The sequence below is a fragment of the Armigeres subalbatus genome, chromosome 2 (assembly GCF_024139115.2).
Source record: "Armigeres subalbatus isolate Guangzhou_Male chromosome 2, GZ_Asu_2, whole genome shotgun sequence".
In the NCBI taxonomy this organism is placed as follows: Eukaryota; Metazoa; Arthropoda; class Insecta; order Diptera; family Culicidae; genus Armigeres; species Armigeres subalbatus.
Window position 1 is genome coordinate 327,501 of NC_085140.1, and position 2,381 is coordinate 329,881.

The 2,381-nt window shown below is 38.5% G+C and overlaps 1 non-coding gene across 1 annotated transcript; it reads right to left on the bottom strand.

The window, feature by feature from the left end:
- Nucleotides 1-1,714: 1,714 nt before the first annotated feature.
- Trnaa-agc (transfer RNA alanine (anticodon AGC)) lies at nucleotides 1,715-1,789 on the bottom strand. Its single transcript has one exon. It is a non-coding gene; the product is annotated as a tRNA-Ala (tRNA).
- Nucleotides 1,790-2,381: the final 592 nt, after the last annotated feature.

The following is a 2,381-nucleotide window of genomic DNA, read 5'->3' on the forward strand; positions in this document are numbered from 1 at the left end:
GAGATGCCCTGCTCAATGACGCGCCGCCAGTCTCGCATCCCTCATCTGCTTCCTTAAGGACGGACTGCTGTACCGCCAAATTTAATCGCCAACATGCGCTTGCCGTTCACACCATCCCGGGTGTCGGGTGTGAGTTTCCTAGTTCCCTGATCTCCTCCACTAATCCATCTGAGACTCACCCCTCCAGTCATCAAATAACAATGTTTCTCGGCCCAAATTCTGTTTCACAGTCAAACCGCCCCCCGGTTTTTTCCTTCGATTTGCCCACATGCTTCCCGGTCCAAGAAAATAGTTTGCAATGGTATCTTTTCTCGCATATTCGGATTGTTGGGTCACAGTTTCTTAAAGTTTAAACGTTCTGATTGCTCCACTGCACCACATACAATCAAATGTTTATCCAAAATGTCTAAAAAAAATATTCTCGATTATTTGACATGCGGCCTATTACTGCTTTCCAAAACAATTTTCTATGACCAAACAAAGCAAGGGCTATTAACACCAGGCAGCTGAAGGCTAGGTTTCACCTAATTTGGGTTTTAAACGAAAAATTATTTTAAAAACTAATATGCTTTATTTCGCAATCCAAATTATATTTACGTCAGCAGAGATAAAATTGTTCAAATACCCAGAAGTGGTCATACGTGCATTGATAATCGATTGTAAATGTATACCAATAGAGCGTACTTGACATAAATTCATTTTTAGGTACGCCGTTTGGAAACTGCAGTTTGCATCTAAATGTGGGATAATGATTGAGATATTTGAAACCAAAAAGAATACCGATCAGATTCACCATGCCGTCGAAATGACGCGCCACGTTTGGAATACCAAACAATTCCAAGCAAAGGTTTTAAAAATCATTCGTTTTTTTTTAATTGCTTATTTGTGTGCCAGCGCATCGGACTAAACATGTGCAAGAGAACTACTGGGTTGAGCTGGGTTTCTATCTTTTTTACTCAACAAAGGATCCTCTCTGCATACGGTCCCAGTCATCATCTCAATGCTTAAGCTGGGTAGGTATTTAATACCAGTTGCTCAGCGACAGCTTTATGGCGAAGATTTATTTTGGAACTCGGGCAGACTTGCACTTGGCCTTTGGGTTGATTTCGCACAAACGTGATGCAAAAAGCGCGATGAGTCATTCAGTAACTCCTGGGGTGCTCATAAAGAATACGGTCGGGAAAAGATGCCTCATTTTTAGATATTCATGATGTTATGTGTGCATAAATTATATTTGTTCATTGATATGAGAAATTATGTGTTGTCTCAATGCAACTATTCTTATTCAAAAGTATTGCCAAGACTTCGTAGAATGCTTTGTTGATCATGCAGACCTAAATAATAAGTATCCTGGGAATATTCAATCAAGGTCATGGTCTATTTTTCGGGTATTGGATCACCCGACATGGACATTAATTTACAATGTTCTGAAATCTCAGATGTGAATATGTCTTTTTTTTATGGGCGTAATTGATTCTTACCTTGATTTTTGGAACGACGATTGTGCTTTTATTTCAAACTAATGTACTCAACAGAAAAAATAGATGGGGGACTATCCGGTAGTAACGTCAGTTGAACGAAATTCGCTTAATAGACAGAGTATGAGTCGTTTAAAATTTCAAGGTCAAATACAGTTAGGCCTATTAGAAAAAAGTTCCTAGATGTACATTATGTGGCAGATTTTGATTTGAAAAATGTATTGGAGTTAACCACTTTCCTTCGATGGGGCTCGAACCCATGATCCTCAGTACGCTAGACTGGTGCTATTAACCAACTAAGCTACAAAGGACCTTCGTCAACCTAAGTTGCGAAGATCTGAAAATCTGGAATAGATATCCTGGGAATACTGTGACATATTAATATAATAGGAACACACATGTTGAAAATGAGTTGGTCATTTAGAATATCAGAATTAAAATTCAAGGAAGGTTTGAAAACACTAAAACATCTGAAAACAATGAAAAAAAAATAAAAAAAGTGAACGACCTTGACAGTTAGTTCAATTTGGTTCCTCGACATTTTTTCGAATTTGTGACCTATCGAATTATTGCCTTCATCGATAAAATTGACCTTCACCTAAATTTATTACTGTTAATTATGGCTCTTTTCGATCTATCGAGCAGCTGCCTTGCCGCCTTAACAATATTCAATTGAACACCCCGCAGATCTCATTCTACTCTGTCACAGTGAGTTTTATCTACGGAATCTAATAATAAAGCCAACGTAAGCAAACGCATCAAATCTCAGAGAAGCTCAGAACCCAATCTTGACATTCTTGCTATCAGATCAATCAAAATCATATACAGTCAGCAAATGTACCGTTCGGAATTGTTCATTCCCTTGAGGGGCCGTATCGCAAGAGGAAAGTAAATGTACCCTAA